This window comes from Cavia porcellus, unplaced genomic scaffold (genome assembly GCF_034190915.1).
Source record: "Cavia porcellus strain 051 isolate PalLab524CR breed Dunkin Hartley unplaced genomic scaffold, mCavPor4.1 scaffold_17, whole genome shotgun sequence".
Lineage (NCBI taxonomy): Eukaryota > Metazoa > Chordata > Mammalia > Rodentia > Caviidae > Cavia > Cavia porcellus.
The window spans coordinates 65,405,348-65,427,679 of record NW_026947500.1 but is presented as its reverse complement, the minus strand read 5'-3'; the positions used below and the strand labels follow the sequence as shown (position 1 = coordinate 65,427,679).

Here is a 22,332-nt window from a genome sequence, read left to right as displayed (position 1 = left end):
ATTCAAAACATCGATTTCATAAATGAGGGATCATTTGTAACCATAATTGTGTCCATAAATTTAAATGAATTAGAAAAGATTGTTAAGTTTTATGGAGTTCCCGTTGCTTATGCACAGTTTTGAAGTTGTACCATCTTCACAGAGAGCAGAAAGTATGAAGGATATATTGCTAGAAAATAAGTTGAGATTATCCCCTCTTGGAAAAAGCTAACCTTACAGGTCTATGCATATTGTTGCAGTAGAATTTCTATATGGTTAAATATAGGGCATAGATAACTATCACATATAATCTGAGAATAAAGTGGAAAGATCATCTCAACACTGTTTAATTTGTCACCAGTGAGGAGAAATACTATCAGAAGTGCACTCTTCCTTTATCTTTGTATGAATTCTGCCATAATCTTACAAAGAATATTTTATACAAGCCATTATTAATCATGCAACAGACAAGAATCAAAGGATTCCTGAGCATGATTTTACAGAGCATAACATCATTCATTCAATTTTGATAATGTATTCATAATGTATTTTGCCAAACATATTAATTCTGCAGATTTTTAATTACCTATTCATTTCAATTACTTTTAAGTTTCTATATTAATACAATAGATTTTAGAGTTTTCCTGAAGATATATTTTTCATACTAAATTTTAAATAATAAATATATGCAAATTGTCTTGTTATTTTTCAAGATGTATTTTTAAAACTTCAAGTCTTTTTACCTATATTTTTCTTTTTGTCTCACAATGCAAACATCAAAATTGTGTTCTTTAGCTTAACATGCAGGCCCTACAATGAGGTCCTTATCTTTGTGTTTTGAGGTAGATTATCCATGAAACACACAGCTAATGATTAAGGAAATTTAAAAATTGTAAATACATTACTTGATTATACATTTTCAAGTAGTTCAGGTACCTACTCTCTCACTCCTTGAGAGAAGGTACCATCACCTAAAATTAAAACCCTATGAACAAAGAATAAAATTTAAATTAGATAAATGTCCTGCACTATGTTAAGAATTCTTACTTGTAGATCAATGTTAAATATTAATACTGGAACATCTTTAATTTTCAAATGACAATTTTCAGTCATTACATTTTCACAATTTAATATATTATATATATTCAAAATATTACAAATATGATAGATGGCTTAGAAAAAATTTCATGCACTACTGGTAGTGAAATAGCAACAAAAACCAATATTATTAATGTGTTCACTTATATATTAGTTTCTGTGAGTTTTTTTGGTGATCTTTATGTGGTTGTAATCTTATTACAAGTGCTTTGATCTAAATTCATTTTTCCTAAGATAATTATGTTTGCATTTTGTACTATATATGGAAATTCAGACAAACATATCAGAATTCATTCTCATAGGCCTTTTTTCTGATCAGAACACACAAACATTTTGCTTCATCTTCTTTTTGTTTTGTTATTTGGCCATGTTGGTGGGAAACCTTCTCATCCTTAACTCTGTCTGTTGCAGTTCCCTTTTTAATCAACCAATGTACTATTTTCTCAGTCATCTATCCTCTATGAACATCTGCAATACTTGCAGTGTAACACCCAAAATGATTGGTGATCTCCTACTACAAAAAAGACCATCTTCTATAAGATGATTTACATACATTTCTTTGGAATGATTTAAACCTTTGTCCTCACAGTTATGGTCTTTGCTCACTGCACTGCCTTCTGCAATCCTCTCCACGACATAGTCATCATGAACAGAAGCAGGTGGAACCTCCTTATTGTGGCTGCATGTGCTGGTGGGGCTGCCCAATCCTTTTCCCAGTTTTCTATGATAACCTGGCTGCCCTTCTGTGGTCCCAATGAAATTGCCAATTACTATTGTGATATTTTTCCTTTGCTGAAAGTTCCATGTCCTGATACCTACATCGCATGTGTGCTCATATTTGCCAACTCAGGAATGGTTGCGTTAATAACCTCTGTCCTCTTGTTTGGGTCTTACATCATCACACTGTCTACATTAAGATACCACTCAACTGAGGGAAGACTCAAAGCCATGTCTCCCTGCAGGTTTCACATCACTGTTGTTATCTTGTTTTTCAGACCTTCCATCTTTGCTTGCCTGAGACCCTCTACCACTTACTCTGAAGACGAAATATTTTCTCGCCTTTACACCATTATTGCACCTATGTTCATCCCCTAATCTATACCCTGAGAAATTCAGAGATGAAAAAGACTCTAAGAAAAGTTTGGTGTCAACATATATTTTCAGAAGATAAACATTTGTTGTACTTATGCAAAACAATATTGTACAACAGCTCAATCTTATTTGACAGTATCTAGAAACATTAGTTTTTTAAATTTTAATTCTAATTTTAATCATATTAGTACGTATTTTCACCATAATATTTGCATTCATCTTGGCAAGTATATGCATGTACATCTAGGATTTTTAATCCAAAAGGTCACCCTCCTCTCTGATCTAATCTGCTTTCCCCATCTTTATTCTTATCATTATTTTCCTCAGCTCATGTTAATGACTAAGATGCTTATGTTCATTGTGAGAAATCAGTACTTGCAGATGGCATATTGTATCCAAATCACTGAATGAAAATCATTCTTTTATAAATGTCCAAGATAGGGAATTGAAAGATTATTAATGAAATGAAAATTTCAGTAGTAAGGCTGAGAATGAGTAGAAAAGCATATCTACACTAAAAAGATTATAGGCTAAGAATGATACCTTTGTTAAATAGAATAATCAATTTTGATGGTGATGCAGAATTTTAATACTACTTTTCTTTTAAATTTATGTAGCAGATTAACCAATAGTTTTAGCATTGTTTAGAAACAGTGTAAACAGGTCATTTACCAAACTGGAAATTAACTTTTGTATTTAGTGATTTATTTTCTTTATTATATAAGAAATTCAGCTAAAATTATAACACTATAAAATTAATTAGGTAATGACAATGTTTCTGTGAATGGTTTTGTTTAAAATGTGAACAAAAGAAGGTGATCATACTTGTGCCATGACGGTGATGCATTCCACACACCTACTTGATAGATTTCATCACCATACCAGATGTATAGACAACAGATATTATTTCAGTCACAATTTTGTGGAAGAATTAGTACCAAGGAAAATGATCCAAAATACAAATTTTTCTAGGGTACTTTTTTTTGCATGTGCTTTTCTTTCCTTTATGTTTGGAAAAAGTTGGAGAAACAAACAACACAACAAAAAAAAAACAGAAATATGTAGATATTAAAAATCATACCAATACATTAACTGAAGGTACTTTGAAGAGGAGAATAGTACTCCAAGACATTTTTCCAAAGGAAATGGTGCACATGAAATTTATTTATATCAAATAAATAATATTTCTGTGTAAGCATAGAGAACGCATATGAAAAATAACATCAACAAGAGCACAAGAGAAAACCCTTCAAAATTTAAAATGACAAATCCTTAAAAGGTAATTTCAACAGTAACACAATATGACAGGTAATGAAGAGAACAAAATATCGATATGGAATGCAAGTTATACAATTTATTTCAGGGTAGTATTGAACATATTGTAGTATCGACAAGTTACTAATAAAATGGTATGGTAGGGGCTGGGGATTTAGCTCAGTGGCATAAGCACCTGCCTTGCAAGCAGGCAGTTGTGAGTTCGATCCCCAGTACCAATAAAAATGAAAAAGATGAAAAAAAATATATATATATATAAAATGGTATGGTAGGATCTAGTTTTCTCTTCTCACACTGCCCAAGTGAAATCTGCTGATGTACATATGGTTGGTTTCTTAATAAAAATGCTGAGTCAAATCAAGCAATATGAAGCTATATGAAGAAGTAATGTATGTTGCAAAAAAACTGATGATAAATGAAGTTCTGATACTAAGAAACTGAAATCTTCAATTGAAATTGTATATTTTTATATAATATGCATATATAGTCTATATATCCTCTCTATATAAATATATATGTATAAATTGTGGTGGAATTGAGGAATTAGTTATGTGATAATAAATCAGTCTATTAGAATTCGTTATAAAATGATCAACCCTTTGACTTCCCATGGAAAACACATTAACTCATGGAAAGGAAGAAGGAATAATTCAGAATACTGAAAATATTACTGCTGATTAAGCAAATCATCCTATATGTATAAGAAGAAGATAGTTTAAAGAGTTTTCATAGAGCAATCAGAAGAAAATTTAATAAAGATGTATTTGTTTACAAAAGAGTTCTCAGAAAATACTACGTTAGAATTATTGTTCAGCGTTATTATAGAGAGTAGATAAGAGGCCTATACACTGAAAGAGTTTTGACCTAGAATCAACTACATGATATTATGGCAATGGGAGGCAAAATCAGAGGACATTTGCCTTGAGATCATCTCCTCCTTCCCCTTTTACAACTTCCTTTTTCCTTTCCTAGTGCATTCAAATGAAATTCCAATCATTTCCTCACGCATCATCAATGCCCACCCCAAACGCCACCTCCAGTCAGAGGTTATATGTATATCCCTTCCCCACTTTCTGGTCAGAAGAAGCTAGACCAGCGATGATCATGGACTCCTCTCCACGTTGTTGGAATAAAAGCTACTTTTTACTTTTGGACTTTGCTCTTTTATTGCACTGAAAACTCTTTCATAATGGTGCCAGGCATTGGATGGCAGAGTGCCTGAGCTCCTGGGAGCCACTCCCAGTTGGAGCTACTCTGCCTATGAATTACCTATATTTTTCTCCAGGACTGTTTACTTGCTGCGGCTATTCCACATGCAACAGTGATCTTCCTCACTCATCACAGGTGAGCTGCCCTCCAAGGTTTTCTGTTTTCATTCCTAAAATTTGCAAGCTTGATTCAGAGAACTTATCTTTCCTGTCCCTGGACAGAGATAGCAGTTTTTATACTTCTTAGGTCACACAGCCTGAGGCAAAACTGTTATTTTTGTTCTCTGGGACCGTGCCCCATACCCTTAGGTGATAGCCAAGGAGAACAAGTGTTGGTACTTTCCGTGTCACACTTTCAGAACAGGTGATGATTCTATGATAGATGTGACTCAGGACAGCTTCCACATTCCTTGGGGGAGAGCTAAAGCTTTTATGTCCCAAGGTGAAGGTGTTCTCTCAGTTCACTTATAATTCAGACATGGGGACCACTTCCTGTCTCTCAGAAAACACCTCTGGGGTGCCTAATTCATAACCTTGGTGCTCTTGGCCTCAAAACCCTGCATTTTTAAGACTTTTTTGCTTTCAGACCATATCCTTCTTTCACTCTGTCTTGTATGATCACCCAAATACTTATGGTTCACTCTGTTCCACCAGGAACTCTCCCTCCCTCCCCATCAGACCCCTTAGATGACAGTGTGCCACCGTCTTGTAGTCCCTCATAATGGGACCAGCAGCAGCCATCTAGTGATGGGTCTCCAAGTAATCAGTCACCATCTTGTGTTTCCCTGTCACATGGTGATGAGCAACCATTTTATAGTCAATCACCTAGTAACTGCCCACAGACAGAGATGCCTGCTCAGAAGTTGGCTGCTTGGTGGCCATCTAAAACTCCCACTCCACAGCCTTCTCAACCTCAGTCCGGCTGGTCCCAAAAGATTAATTCATACTCATGTTCTTTATTCCCTTTTCCAACCTATCTCAGAGTCATTATAAATTAGGTTCCTTTTCTGCCATTCTTATTTCATTAATTATTTTTTTCTTTTTCTTTTTTATCAGTACCGGAGATTAAACTCACGATCGTCTGTTTGCAAGGCAGGTGCTTATGCTGCTGAGCTAAATCCCCAGCCCCTCTTATTTCATTAATTAATTTAATCAACAAAAAAGGTTCACACTAGTCTATTTATTATAGTTCAAACTGACCAATTATATTTGAGCGCACTCTGGGTTTTTAACATGTCTGTCAGTCTATATCAGTTGTCTGTCCAGTCTGTTTATACTATACAGATTGTCCATGTTTATCCATTTGCCTGCTCTGTAAATAGCTGTTCCTTTTTATTTGAACTCAACAATCTTTTTCCAGGAGCAATGAAACCCAAAATGTGTAATAGTCATGGTACAAAAGAGAGGAAAAGAAAGTGCTCCAAACTATATAACTGCATGTATATTTAAGTGTATAAGATAGAAAATATCACAGAGTTTTATTGGCTCAATGAACAGAACTGTTTGCAGTATCATTGATGGAATGTCCACTTTACAAGCTTTAATTTTGTGACTTGAACAATTATTTCTAAGATGACAATATGTAATCCATTAACTAGTGATTTCCTACTGTTCATTTTTTTTCTGTAAATCTGTATAACTTGTACCCTTTCCCTGCTTTTTTTTTTCTTTTCTCCTTAAATAAAATTTTAAAAAAATTTTAAAAAAAACAATCTTTTTCCTTTTTCTTTTGCATTTTCAAACCATTTAATCAAGGCTTACTTAGGTTATAGATTTAAAATAGTATGCTTCCACCTAGGTTGCCAGCTGGTCAAAATGATGCTACAATTGGTCAGACAAAATCCCTTGGGGTGAGGAGACATTGGACAAGACTTCAGTTGATGAATACCTGGTAACTTTAACCAGCTCTTTTCATCAATTGGAGGGCCCAGTAATCTGAATAGTCTTACAGGAGGCACACCAACAAAAGTTCATATGACTAAGGCAATTCTTTGTTACTGATCTGGTGGTATATTAATGCCTTCAAATATAAAAATGGGGTTGTTTGTAATGATAAATATTTTCTTTCAGATCCAGATATCTGCCTTTTTCTAGTGCTCCAGCCAAGAGATTCACATCAAATCAACATGAAGTCATCAGTGAAATAAAACAAAAATTTATGTAATGTCCACCAACAAAAAGATCTAAGAGTCCATGAGTTATAGTTTCTATAACCTAAAAGTCATTTCTGAACTTAACTGTCAGCCCTACTGCTCATGCTTTGATTATAAATGTTTTATACTTTGGTTATGCATGTTTTGATTGTGCATGCTTTGATTAAAGTTTATTCTTGCCAAAAAGGTGCCAAACTCCAAGGCATTGTAACAAATACACTAAATTTTTTTAGATTCCTTTTACTGGGATCCACTAGACATTTTCCAGAAAAATGTTATGTGATGCATATTGGACCACAACTAACTATATTCAACTGGCCTTAAGTGACACCACAGCTGATGTGTCTCCTAAATAAAAAGGTAAAATTAATAAAACAGGCAATCCTCCAAAAATCAGATGGCACTAGACATTCTAACAGCAGAGGAGGTACTTATAAAATTGTAAAACCTAAATGTGTGTATGACAAAATGAATGACCTGTCAGTTTCTAAAATTCTCTGGACCTTATTCTTATCCTCCTTATGGGAATCCATTACTAAAACTATACTCATAAATACCCTGATAATTCTATTATTTGACTCCTGCACACTTAATTGATTGTTTGCCTTTGTCTCCTTTAGACTTAAAGCTGTACAGCTACCCAAGATGAAAATGCCTGCTGACTACTGAGGGCCACTAGTTAAAAGCTCTGCAGAGTATCCCTTACTGACATTCCACAGCTTCAATACCCTGCAGCCTGAAGAAGTCAGATTGGTCTCTTGGGTTACTTCTTCAGAGAAAAAGTACTACAGGCAGCTAAGTCAGTTAAAAATATTATAGGCAGCCATGCAGGGCTAGGATCTCATTATAGCCAGCATAGAAACCCAGATGTCTTGTGACTGTGATGGAGACAGATATCTTCCACTGTGGGCAAGAGACCAAGACAAAAGGCAAACCTTGGCGCTCAAACCCCACAGGGAGACTTTCTTAATATGGTTTTTCTTGTTTTCAACAACAGAGATAGAAATCAAAAGGAAAAATAACAATCTGATCTTTTAGCACTAACACTTGGAGCTCTGAGCTAGGTAAACTGAGACAAGGTGGAGCTGTCTGAGCCCCTCCCAGACCATGCTTCAAGGTCAACAACAACAAAAAAAGACATTGGGCAAGAGCGTGTCCCAACCCTGGCATTGCTCTGGGGCCTTAGCTCTATTATAATCTCAGGGGTCATAGGAAGAGAAACCGGCCACCACAGAATAGGTAAGCCATTCTCTAACTCCTTGTCCTCACAGGAGATCTCATCAACACTGGATTCACTGCTGACGGATCTATTTGGACATGCTACTGAAGATTGACAGGGCTTGGGACCCAGAGCCCCCATTAAGGTGTCTTTCTCACAGCCCCAGTTCCCACTGGAAGTTTCAAGTAAGACATTCTTTGTACTTGTGGACATACAGGCCATGTGTGGTGTCCTAAGAAATTGCTAATAGTCAAAATTAACATGTACAGAAAACAAAAATAATCATTAACAGATAAGTATTCAAAACTGGTCATTTGACATCTTTGGATGTTTGACCTATTATCAACAAAATAAAATGGTATGGAATGTATAATCCTTCATGTAATTAATAATATAAGTGACAGTTTCATTTTTGAAATGAAACTCTAAAATAGTAATTTTAAATATTCTTCATTTAAATCATGGTCTCGCTCTGCCATCTAGTGGATATTCTACTTTTACCATTTAGAAGCCAAAAATGTGTGCTATCAGCTAGTAGTTTGAAGATTGATTTCAAAATACTGAATATATATATATATGAAAACAAATTTTTCCAACCACCTTGTTATTTGGCTACAAAATTGCAGTATACTTAGGAATATTTTTGGAACACAGAATCAACATTTGGTTTTCATTGTGTCATACAAAGATAAGCTTTTAAAACAAACCGTTTATGTTTTCATTTGAAACAAAAAATAGTAGATTAAACAGATCTGGTTTGTATTGGTTGATTTCTAATATAATAAAATATATTTACCAGGCAATTAATTAAACATTAAAATTTTAATTTATTTCTTTGCATGTCCTTAACATATTTTGAAATTCTTTGAGAATTAAAAATATGAAACCTTGTCAATGACTTGTAAATACACCATTTTGCAAAGTTTAATACCTAAGATTTATACAAAGTGTGACTTATGTATCTGTCTACATATGCATGTAGTTTGGGCATACATGTATCTCTATATTTCTATATTTCTTTAATTATCAGTCTGCTGATTTCATTTCTCTTTTGACAGCAGGTAAAAAGAAGCTGCCAAGAGTCACTTCAGATAATAAAAGAACTGTAAAATGTTCATTAATTGCAGGAATACTGAGTTTATCATGCATTTTTTAAAGTAAGTAAAAGATGTCAAAATTATGCATATATTTCTAGGACTTTAATGAGTTTGACAATCGTGTGTTGTGTAATTATTTTGCCCTTTGTGCAGAAGTTAAAATTATTTCATATTTTTGTCAGAAATTCCTATTGTTAGGTATAATTTTTTAATCATTTATGCCTGTTAAGCAGTGGTATCTCATTAAAAATTTTATTTTCATTCTCTTAGTGATCATAATTCTGAGAATATTTCATACCTACTGCACAACCCAAGTGTGTTAAAAATTTTTTATTTTAAATAACTTTCCTAAATATTGAATTGTTAATGTTCTGTTAAATTACAAATGCAATTTTAAAATGTTTAGAAAATTCACCACTTCTACCCTTGAGTGGATATGAACAATAACCACATTCACATTGTTATGCAGCCATAATTGCAGTCTTAAAAACTTTTTCAACATCCCAAACTTGAAACGTTTCCATTAAAATGTGAACGTGCCATTTGTCACCCCACCCTGATTCTAGTAGGCTGATCTACGTTTGGTGTCCACAAAGCTGATCTAAACATTCCTGATATACGTGGGATCATACAGTATCTGTGTTCCGCTTGCTCCACTGAAGCTCATGTCGCAGTGATCTGGCCATGCTGAAGTTCACCCATCTCTTGATGCACAATTGTGTTATTTCCTCTCCTTGCTCATTGCAAATTACACTGTTGGGAAGTGTAATTTCTATGCAGACTTCCATGAAAGTGATATGTTTTTCCATTTATTTATGTCCTTTTTAGTCTTTGTAGGCAGCAACTTGTAGTTTTTCATGTACCATTCCAGTACCTGTTTATTCTTAATATTTATGCTGCTACTGTTTTCACATAGAATTTGAATTCTCCTTGAACTAGTTAATTAGTTGTGTGAGTTTGCATGCATGTGTGTCTGTATGTGTGTGCTTGTGTGTGTGGGCACAGTCGCATGTGTTTGAAATCTTCAGTTTCTTTTATATAAGGTTATAACTTTTGTGAAAATATAAATTTTTGGCAGCCCAACAATGACATTCTCCAGGGTTAATATCCCTAAGGTCTTGGTGACATACATGTGTGCCGTGCTTTGGTGCTAGGAGACCACTTTTAATTCTCCCTTTTCTCTGTGATCAGAGAGCTGATTTTGAAAAGGTTAGGGGAAAGGGTGATCTTACTGTCTGACTGAAATATTCATTGAAAATGCAGTAGATTCCTGCCATTTTATTCTGATTTGCTCTTATAATTTAAGGTTGAATTCACTGCAGGAGATTTCCTGGAGTCCATTCATGATGTAAGGAAACTTCAACAAATGGAGGAGTCAAAGCATTCTTCACTGAGGTGAGTGGTGGATTTTTAATGAATGTAAATTCTGTCCCATACTCTTTCCAAAGTTTTTAAAAATCCATGTGCAAATCTCACTACCATGATAAATAGGTAATTCTGCAAGGTAAAAGTTTTGTTTCGTTGTCCTTTAATGGAATTACTATTAACTTGCTGTAACACTAGAAAATATTTTCTTCTTTCTCGATCACAGCCTTCTTCTTTTTGAGTCAAATACATTTGAATTTTAATATACCATAAGGGATATATGTTATACTGAGTCATTTGCAATTTTAGGCGCTGCTCCTTCAGTGAACTCTCAAGAGAGTAAAAAGAACAAGGCTTATGTCTTGTTATGGCTTGGTTTCTAAAATGCATATTACATACATAGCGGACACTTTCTATAGGAAAGATCTTGAAAAGATGGAAAGACGTGTGTGACAACATGTGAAGCTCACTGTGGGGAAAAATACACTAAAAAGAAAAAGTAATTTGACATTTTACATGTTCAGTAATTTTTGTTTATGACTTCTAAGTTCTCAGAGTTAAACAGATGAGGTAGGGAAAACCTGGTGGACTCAGGGTGACTATTACCTCCATTTCACTATCCTGAGATTGATGTGAAAGCTAGACCAGCCCTTCCTATGAATTCAGTTCTCTGGAATGACACTGAAAAGGAAAAAGTGTACTAGGAAAATCAGTCCTTTTAAAATGCTTTGATCTTTTGAAACTCCCTAGCTCTATAACTGATCCATAGCTTTGTGATTACTTTCTTGACCCCTGTAACTATGAGAGCTTAACTAAACATGCCTGTTTGTGCCAAGATTCCTGAACATTAATCTATCCTTGAAATTGATGACCTCACTCTGCTAGCTAATCAGAGTAACTGCCAGGCTATTTTGTCCTGCCTTTGTAACTTCTGAATCTGTCTCATAAAAAAGCACTGGATCACAGGCACTCATAGGCTGAATTTGCTGGAAATTGTTCCATCCAGAGCCACTGGCATAAAATAAAGTTGTTCTCTGCCTCCTGATATCCTCAGGTGTCTTTCCTTTCCTCGACTCAGTTTTGCTGCAGCAATAACAATCTGATTATTTGAGTTAAACTATGGTCAAGAACATTTTCTCCTTCTCTGAGCTCCCTTCTTTGATTACTCTCTTTAGATGGATCTGATGTTCCCTCTGTACTTGTCACATTGATAAAAGCTTGCTTGGGAAGTGATGCACTTGTTGAAATCATTTTTCATGCTTTAGTTTATGGATATAAACACTAAAGCTCCAAATGTTTTTCTCATATTATTATATTTTCTTTAAATACATTCACTACCTTTTGTGAACATACTATCATTTTTTTTCTTCCAAGTTCAAAAACAATCAGACTGCTGGAGTCACCTCTATCCTCCTGGGCTTCTCCGAGTACCCCGATCTCCAGGTGCCCCTGTTCTTGGTATTCCTGGCCATCTACACTATCACCATGCTGGGGAACCTAGGAATGATCCTCAAAATCAGGATCAACCCCAGACTCCACACCCCCATGTACTTCTTCCTCAATCAATTGTCCTTTGTGGATTTCTGTTACTCCAGTGTAGTTACCCAAAGCTCTTAGAAAACCTGATTGTGGAAGACAGAACCCTCTCCTACACAGGATGCATCACACAGTTCTTATTAGCTTGCATATTCATGGTGACAGAAACATTCGTGTTTACTGCAATGGCCTATGACCGATTTGTGGCAGTTTGCCAGCCTCTCCTCTACAGTGTTGTGATATCCCCGAAGCTGTGTTCCTTGTTAGTGGGTGCATCCTACTCTTGGGGCCTAATATGTTCCCTGACACTTACTAATTTCTTACTGAAATTGTCCTTCTGGGGAAATAACATCATAAATAACTTTGTGTGTGAGCATGCTGCCATTGCTGCCCTGTCCTGCTCTGACACCTACATTAACCAGCAGCTCATTTTCTTTACTGTGACATTCAATGAAATCAGCAGTCTGATGATCATTCTCACTTCCTGTGCTTTCATTTTCATCACAATTGCAAAGTTGCCTTCACCTGGGGGTCGCAGTAAAACCTTCTCCACCTGTGCCTCCCACCTGATGGCAATCAGCATCTTCCATGGGACCATCCTGTTCCTCTACTGTGCTCCTGCCACCAGCACCTCGTGGCTCATGGTCAGAGTGGCCTCTGTCTTCTACATAGTGCTCATCCCCATGGTGAACTCTATGATCTACAGCCTCAGGAACAGGGAGGTCAAAGAGACAATCAGGAAATTAGTCAGGTCCTATTTACTATGTCAGATCTTACGAGGTCTGTAAGATTTGTTTGTACTTTCAAGAAAAATTGTGCAAACTTGCCCCAGTTTTCAAGAACTTCATTTTATATGTTTGATGTAATTCTTAGTCAGTTGATTATTTAACAGTGATTCAGTTTGAATTTTAGCACATCATTTCTAACTCCAAAATGAAAGAAAATAACATAGTTTCATCCCTGATCATTTAAATTTCTAAAGCCAAAGTTTCTTGTAATAGAATCAAAGATTTAGTGCATATTATCCTTTGGATGCGAACATAAAGCTTTCTTCTTTTTTTCATAACAGAAATATGGGCTTATATTTGATTTTTGTTTGTTTGTTTCTTCCTTTCTTTTTCTTTTTCTTTTTGGTACTGGGGATTGAACTCATCACCTCACCTTCATCAGCCAGGCGCTTGTGCTGCTGGGCTAAATCTTCAGACCTCTAATTTGTTCTCGTACCATGTCCTAATGGCCATAGGTCAAATGCATTAGAGTATCCTGATAGCTGGTCAAAATTCAGAGAGAAGGCCAGGAACTTAGCTCAGCAATTCAAGCACTTGCCTTGTAAGCATCAGGTTGTGAGTTAGACGTCTGGTACAAAAATAAAATAAAACAAACAAAAAAATCAGAAGATTTAAAGAAATACTCATTTTCTCTTGCATAGGGAACCTTGGTTTACTCTAAGTATTTAACGTATATCTTTGTTTTATGAAAGTCATATTATTATATTCAGTAATGTCTTGTATTTGGTCATTGTATATGAGGCATTAAAAATAAAAAAGTAAAAACACAGATAATCCTAATTTTAAACTTCTCATTTATTTCATTGGATTCTGTTAAGTTATAAATCAATGCATAACAAAATGTTGTGAGATTTTAGCATTTCATAACTCTAGATAATAGGCTTATTTTTGATTTATTGGATACATAGCCCCACTGATAATTAGTCTGAGTGTCTTGAATATTAAACTTATTTGGCCTTCTTTGACAGGTAAACTCATCTCGATTCTGTAGTTCAAAGTGATTTGATAGCTTTGTTATCTGTGTCTATGTTCTCTTTCAATCAGATAAAATACTTTTTGATAAAAAGGGCTGAATCACAAAGTAATACAAAATGAAAAGCTAACTCAAGCCTATTTCTATGTCATGATTAGCATTCTATTGGCCAGTGCACCCCATGTATCTCACCCAAATTGATTGATTCAAAAGTTCCATTACAAAGAGCATAAAAGAGACACAGAGACAAATGAAATTAGAAGGTTTTCATAAATCTAAATGAATGTTCCCTTGTATGTGTATGATACATGCATGCCTGTTTGTTCAATCAATAGTTTTAGAAGTGTGTATACCCAGTTTCACCACACCATTGTTTGAAGATACTTTTTCCTCATATTTTTATAATCCTTGTAGAATATTCTTTGGGTGCATTCATGTTGATACCCAATATTTAGAAAAGTACTAGTATTGGTGCTACTCTTGCATTATGACACTGGATTTCTTATGTGTATTTTTAAAAGTTACCAACTCAAATAAATTGAGTTACCAAATTTATTAAACATGAAATTTGTTCCATACACTGACATTTTTCACAAGAATTTCAACACAAACATACAATTCTATTTTTCTGTTGCTGTAATAAATACAGACATTTGAAGATCACTTAGCCATATTTGAAAGGCAAGTACAAATTGTTTTTCTGAAAGAAAACCAGTCCTTAAAATGGAAAACAAACTCTACAACAAAGGGAAGTATAATTAAATTAACAAAGGGAAGTATAATTAAAGTTATTGTTTAGGCAGAAGAACACTTTGACATATAGTAACATAAATGCACCTTCAAAAAGAGAAGAAAAAACAAAATAAAAATGAGCTAAGGTATCAATCCCTGCACTATTTTTAATACGTTGTGTTTCCTTCTTCATGGCTGTGTTCTGCATATTTGAGATTAAGATGCAGTAATTGGGAATATTGACAAACGCTGATCAGATAGATGCTCCAGGGCTTTACAAAAATAACAAACAAGCAAGATGTCACACAGGGACTGCTGTGTACCTAATTGCTCAAATTGTATCCTCAAGTCAGCACCTTAAAGACAATTTTGAGGTTCCGAGTCCTCTGGCCTCCTTGTCATTATTTATAACAAAGCTCAGTGCCAGGATTTAGGTTTTAGGTGTAATCTCATGCTTGTCACTTCTGAATTTTCTTAGCAGGATGAAAAAAATGTAACATGATGTAGTTGATGATGTATACCATGGATGCTGGTAGACAGATGTATTTCTATCAAACAATATTAAGCCAGAACAATTGTTGATTTCATTAAATTTAGCAAAGAAATTCTTCTGTAAATGTATCATTCAAGTTCTTCTATATTTAGGTGGGTTTATAGAATTTTTCTTTTATTTAAATTTAGATGCCAAACTTTGAATTCTAGTGATGTTCATAGGATCCAGGCATATACATAAAACTTAGTAGACAAAGTTCTATTTATTTTGATGACAAGAGACCTGTGGTCTTCTCTCTTGGTTTCATCCCGGTTATTTCATTGAGATTCATCTATCTTCTCTAAAATTAAGTCAATACTTAAGTAATCTAAAATAATTAATGTAAACAAGCCTATTATCTTTTCCCACTTTTTTTTTTTTTTTTTTTTTTGGTCTTTTTCCTTTTTATCGGTACCGGGGATCGAACTCACGACTGCCTGCTTTCAAGGCAGGCGCTTATGCCGCTGAGCTAAACCCCCAGCCCCCTACAAGCCTATTATCTTTTAGGAAGTGAGTGATAACAGCAATATTTTATAAGTAATACAAAACAGTGATAATTGTGATGCATATACATTACTATTTGTGAATATGCAGAAGAGAAAAATGAGTAATATTAATAATAGCAGATAAAATAATTCATATAGGATAATTTATAAGAATAAAAACAATTCACATAAAAGTTTAATGAATAAAGCATGACTGGAAAAGAATACATCAGGGCCAATATAAGTTAGATATCTAAGTCGGGCACATATGGGGAAAGCCAAGCTGAACAATAAAGATTTTATGCATTAATTAATAAATATCATTTGGAATCTCTAATGTACCTAGTTTCCAAAACAAAACAACTATGGAAAATTATATTGCTGCAAGAAATATTTTAATTTGACAGGAGTGTGACTGAGAAATACTAGCACAGTTTTGTATGGCAGTGACCACACTTTATAAGTTATTTATGCAGAGAAGATACTATGGAATTGATTTTATTGGAAGATTAATTTCCTATAGGCATGAGGCTGGAGTAATTAGCAGCAGATGTAATGTAATAAGAAAACTTACAGAAGAATGGGAAAATTTGGTTACAGGCTTGGATTAGGAATGTAAAATGAAGTTCTACAGCATTATTATCATGCCAGGAAAAGATTCCCAAACATGCTTCTCAGTAGATAGATGTCTCTGCTAGGTCCTAATCTTCTAAATTTTATGAACTTCTCAAATTAACAACACTTGTTCTAAGCATAAAGATTTTTCCCTACCACACGTCATATCATTTATTTTAACATGAGTCCATTAACAACTTTTCTATACCCATTCTACTGATTTAAATATTATATCACCACCACTTTTATTTTCCTTTTTAAAACTCTGTATTGTCATGATGAAATAAGCAAGAAATGCTATGATATCTCTTTCATGTTATCCTCTAGTCTGTTACGCTTTCCACAGCTTTAAACAATTCAAAACTGTAGTAGAAGATATTTTACTATGGTCTAAGATTTATATTTACATTGTCTGTTACTTTTATCATTATTATTTTAGACAATCAACCTTCTAGAGTTTGTACTTTGAAAAGTGAAGAGCTTTTGTTACTTGAAATATTTTATAATTGCAGACACAACATAATTTTCTGCGACAAGCATTTTCAGAATAATGAAATATTCCACTAACAATACCACATTACTATTGCAAAAAATGTTAAATATGAGTAAAATTGCTCCATGCACTGTTAAAGCATTACTGAAAAATGTGTGGAAGATTAAATTACTAGAAATATAAAAACATAAAAAAGAAAAACAAAACAACCAATAAAGTATTGCAGTCACCATTTGGTAAAGGCTATAACATTTTACAACTTTTGAATAGTTTAAGTCAATTATCACAGATTAAAAATAAATCAAAAAGGAAAATGTAGAAATCATTGTATGTTAAGGCCATTTGCATCCATGTTTACTGTGGAGATTGAGCTGCAATTTTCTGTTTTAGTTGCATTCTTCTCTGATTTTGGAACCAGGGAAATACCTGATTTCAGGAATGATTTTGTGTTCCTTTCAATTACCTTAAAGATTTTCAGCATAAGTAGCATTATATTTTCACTAAATTTTATGTAGCATTCAACAGTGAATTAATCTGAGCCTGGGATTTTCTTTGTTGGTAATTAATTGTCATTATCAGCTGGTATTCATTTATTAAGAATTTTTATATCTTCTTTACTTAGTTTTGGCCATTTGATTGTGTCTAGGAATCTGCCCATTTCTCTTGTGTTTTCCATCTTATTGGAATGTCAATACTCATGGTAGGTATTGATGATCTCCTGGATTTCTGTGGGATCCATTGTGATTTCCTCTTTTCATTCCTAACTGGTTGAATTTGGGTTTCTTGTTTCTTCTTTTTGATGAGGTTGACTAATGTTTTCACAATTTCATTTATTTCAAAGACAATTTTTTGATTCACTGGTTCTCTGTACTGATTTTTTGTCTCTATTGCATTAATTTTTCCTCTTTTCTTTAAAATTTGCTCCCTTATAGGTGCTGGAGCTTAATTTGTGCTCTTTTCCTAGGAGCTTGCAGTTCAACAGTAGTCTATTTCAGTTTATTCTATTTTCCTAATTTGTGAGTTTATTGCTATGAATTTCTCTGCTAGGACTGCTTTCATTGCATCCCTGAAGTTTCAGTATGTTGCACTGGTGCTATCACTTAATTGTATATACTGTTCAATTTCAACTTTAATTTCTTCTGTGACTCATTGGTTGATGAGGATGACTCAGGATGATGTTTAATGTCCATGTGATAATGTAGATATTGTGATATCCTTTGTCATTTATGTTTTATTGCACTATGCTCAAATTGTATGCATGGGATGATTTCATTTCATCTACCTTTGTGTAATCATGTTTTGTCAGTTAATATATGGTGTATTTTGGAGACTGTCCCATGTGCAACTGAAATGAATGTGTATTCTGACTTTCTGGGGTGGAACACTCTGCAGACATCTGCCGAGTCCATTTGTTCACAGTCTTGTTTTTATTCAAATATTTCTATATTAGTTTTTTTTCTCTAGTTGATCTATTTGTGACAGTGGGGTACGAAGTTTTCAAAAGTGTTCTGGAAACATTAGCTTGAACAATTATAATGGAGGACAAAAGGAACAAAGACAGGAAAGGAAGAATTTAAATTATCATTCTTTGCCAGTGACATGATACTCTGCACAGAAGACCATAAAAGCCCTACCAACAAAATTGTACATTTAATATACAAATTCAGTATTGTGGCACAATACAAAGACAACACTCAAAAATCAACAGCATTCCTGCACATAGGCCACAAACTCACAGACAGAAAGATCAGAGAAAGCACACTCTGCACAATAGCCTCTAAAAAATGAAATACTTGGGAATCAGTCTAGCAAAGGATATAAAAGATCTGGAGAGTGAAAATTACAGGAGATCAAAGATAATATCATAATCTTAAAATATATCTCTTGGGTAGGAAAAACCAACATAGTGAAAATGGCCATACTCCCAAAAGTTCTTTACAGATTTAATGCAATCCAAATGAAAAAACCATTAGCACATCACATAGGTCAAGAGAATACACTTCTGTAATTCATTAGCAACCAGAATAAATCTAGAATAGCAAAAGCAATTTTGGGCAATGAAGGCAATTTAGGGGCCACCACAATTCATGAAATACTACAAAGTCACTCTGATAAAATCAGCATGATACTGGGAAAAGAATAAAACAAGCCTGTGGATCAGTGGAACAGAAGTGTAGATGCAACCTCAAATGTTCACTGTAAGGAAGATAACTTCTTTAATGGTGCTGGAAAAACTGACATTTAATGTGCTGAGGACTGAAACCAGAATCATGTTTATCATCATGCACTAAACAAGTATCAAATTGGATCAAAGATCTAAATATTAAAACAGAAACACTAAATGTACTGGAAGATAAAAGAGGTAGATATCTTGAAAACATAGGGGTAGGCATGGACTTCATAAACAAAACCCAGACTGTAAGGGAAGTGTTACAAAGATCCAACAAATGGTACCTTGTCTTACTAAAAATCCTTTGAACAACAAAATAAATCACCAACAGAATGAAAAGACAATGAACAGAGTTGGAAAAATTATGGCCAGTTGTCCCTGTGACCAAAAACATATCCATAACTTATAAATAATTGAAAAAATGAGTCCCCACAAATTCAAAGACATAATCCAAAAAGGAACATCTGACATGAATACACACTTCTCAAATGAAGAAAAAATAAATAAATAAATAAGAACATGAAAAAATGTTTAGCATCATTGATCACTGGCGAAATGCAAATTAATACAGCAGTGAGATTTCACTTCACTCTATAAAGAATGACCATCATTTTAAAAATCAACTAATTACAAATACTAAAGGGGCTGTTGAGTAAAAATAACCCTTCTCCACATCTCGTGGTAATGTGCACTGGTGCATTCACTCTGGGACTCAGCTTGAAAATTCCTCATGAGAAAAACCTAGAATTAGATGTTTCATTCAACTCAGGTATTCCCTTTCTGGGTATCTTCCCAAAAGAATTAAAAACATCAGTGATGTGTGTACATCCATGTTTATAGCAACACAATTTGTAATAATTAGATCTTTGAAACAACTCAAATGCCTATCACCCGAGACATGGATTAAAATGATGGAATATGTTATGATGGAGTACTACTCAGCCATAAAGAGGGATAAACTGATGACTTTTACAGGTACCTGGATGCAATTCAAGACTATACTCATAAGTTAAATAAACTATTGTATTGTCTCACTAGTGTGAGGAACTGATTGAATAAACAAGATCCAAAAGAAAAAGATAAATTGTGACTTGGGAAGAAAGCATTCAAAGGAAAAGACAAATTGTGATGGGGAAATGGGAAAGGAAGGTAGGGAAAAATATATTTACATGCAAGATGATTAGGATAGTTATACACTTAGTTTCTCTTTACTCATTGCAAGGAAAGGTTTGTGCTAATACTGTTTGGATGATATATCATGCCTATATTTTGTACTCTAGATAACTACTACGAAGACAACAATATGCAATGCATTAATAATTCTCATACTAACCTGTTTTGAAACTTTTATTATTTTTACATTTTATCTTAAAAAAATCATTATATATATATATGTATATATATTTATCTAGTAAAACAAAAGAGGAGAGAACAAAGCAGATCAGAACATAAAAATGTAAGCAACACAGCACTTCCAACAAGACAACCAAGTATTAACAGTAGCTACCATAATGTCTCTTACTTTGAAACAGTTGAGCATACCTTCACATACAATAGTATCAAACATAACAAAATAATATAAAGCCATTAAAGAGAATGAAAGTATTACAGGGCATTCAGAACTAAATAATAGAAAATGATCAATGGTTACTATATTATCTCATTTTCCATAAAAATTTTGTTTATACTATAACACATTAAAATCCAATAAGACACAAAAAGATAGAACCAATGGAAACAGAACATAAGCATGGTAGGACTTTGAACCAAGATGATATTAAATCAGCAGTGGCTGCATAATGTCTTGTTTTCTTCAAAATAGCTGTGCATATCATCACACTAAAAAAATCAGACAAAACCGAATAAAGGCATTCAAACTAATGAATGAAAACGTAAGGCTTCAAAACAGTGTAATGGGGAATCATGATTACCATAAAATCCTATGTACTCTTACTATTTCATACACTATAGAGACTATATGGTACTTATATGTGTGACTTTTTTTTTCGCTTGTGAGTATGGTTTCAAGTTGCATCCACTTATTATAAATATTTCAATGTGATAATTCTTTATAGCTGAGTAGTACTCTATTGTATAAAAACACCACAACTTTTTTATCCATTCCTCAGTTGATGGACACTTAGGTTGTTTCCAAGATCTGGCGATTACAAATTGTGCTGCTATAAATCTGGGTGCACATATATCTGAGTGATATGATGTTTCAGTTCTTCTGGCAATATGCCCAGAATGGTAATAGAAGGGTCAAGTGGGACTTCCAATCCCAGCTTTTTGAGGAAATCTCCAAACTGACCCCCATAGTGGTTGCAGGCTACACTCCCACCAACAGTGCAGGAGAGTTCCTTTATCCCCATAGCCTCTGAAGAATTTGTTGTTGATAGCTTTCTTGATCCTGACCATTCATTCTGGAGTGAGATGGAATCTTAGTGTTATTTTAATTTGCATTTCTCTAATGACTAATGATGATGAACATTTTTTCATTTATTTATTTGCCATTTGTATTTCTTCATCTGGGAACTGTGTATTTATTCTTGATGCTCATTTTTGGATTGGGTCATTAAATTTCTGGGGTCTAATTTTTTTTTATTTTTTATACGTTTTAGACACAGGGACAGTTTTATACGTTTTAGACACAGGGAACTGTCTGAGGGACAGTTCACTAAGATTTTTACCCTGTTTGTTGGTTTTCTTTTTCGGAGATTTCTTTTGGAATGAAGAAACTCTTTAATAAGACATGATCCCAGGTATCAGTCGTGGGAAGTATTACCCGTGCAGTTTGATTCCTGTTCTCTACCTACCCCTATATCTTCAAGATTTTTACCTATTTTGTCTTCCAGCAGATTTATTATATCTTCTTTAATATTTATACCTTTGATTCAATTAGATTTTAATTTAGTACATACTGATAAGCGTGAGTCTAGTTTTAGGTTTTGGAATATCAAGAGCTAGTTTTTCCAACACCATTTATTAAAGAGACTGACATTCTTATATTGAACATGTTTGGCCCTTTATCAAAGATAAGGTGTTTGAGTGTGTTTGTAGTTGTGGTTGTATCTTCTAATCTATTACATTGATCTTCAGATCTGTTTTTATTCCAGTACCATATCGATTTTAATACAGTAGCTTAGCAGTATAACTTTAGTTCAAGGATTGTGAAGCCTCCTGCCTTGATATGCTGCTTAGAATTGCCTTTGCTATTTTAAGTAGCTTTGGGTTCTTGATGAGTGATTTCTCTAGATCTGTGAGATATGTTAATAATATTTTCATTGGGATAGTATTGAATCTGTATGACAGTTTTGGGAGAATCGCTATTTTCACAATATTCATTCTTCCTATCCATGAACAAGGGATGCCTTTCCATTTTCTGAGATCCTCTTAGATTTCTTTTTTCAGGGTTTTATAATTTTCCCTGAATAGATCTTTTACTTGTTTGTGAGACACAGTCCTAAGTATTTCATTTTTTGGATGCTAGTGTGAAGGATGTGGCTTCTCTTATTTCTCTCT

At 34.1% G+C, this 22,332-nt stretch overlaps 2 pseudogenes; both read left to right on the top strand.

Annotated features, from left to right (window-relative positions):
• Positions 1–1,339: 1,339 nt before the first annotated feature.
• LOC106028512 (olfactory receptor 4P4-like) lies at positions 1,340–2,312 on the top strand (annotated as a pseudogene).
• Positions 2,313–8,122: 5,810 nt separating this feature from the next.
• Positions 8,123–12,810, top strand: LOC134470302 (olfactory receptor 5D18-like; annotated as a pseudogene).
• The last annotated feature ends 9,522 nt before the right edge of the window (positions 12,811–22,332 follow it).